The sequence below is a fragment of the Mizuhopecten yessoensis genome, unplaced genomic scaffold, assembly GCF_002113885.1.
Source record: "Mizuhopecten yessoensis strain PY_sf001 unplaced genomic scaffold, ASM211388v2 scaffold4883, whole genome shotgun sequence".
Taxonomy (NCBI): Eukaryota; Metazoa; Mollusca; class Bivalvia; order Pectinida; family Pectinidae; genus Mizuhopecten; species Mizuhopecten yessoensis.
The window spans coordinates 335888-336136 of record NW_018405769.1 but is presented as its reverse complement, the minus strand read 5'-3'; positions in this window follow the sequence as shown (position 1 = coordinate 336136).

Here is a 249-nt window from a genome sequence, read left to right as displayed (position 1 = left end):
CTCCATTTGTAAAATGGAGATCTTTAACTAAATTATGTTAAGAATATCTTTTGGTAAAAGGGACTCAATTTTGTATAAACAGAAGTTAAATTGTGCTTTCCTTCTGTGACAGAGGGGCAGGGCCCCATAGCAGAATTTAAGGTTAACTTTAAAAAAATCCTTCTTCTTTTTTATGATTGGATGGATTTGATTGTGTGAAGAGCATCCTTGAGCTAGGTCACTCAATCTTGTATAATCAGAGAGTGCCCC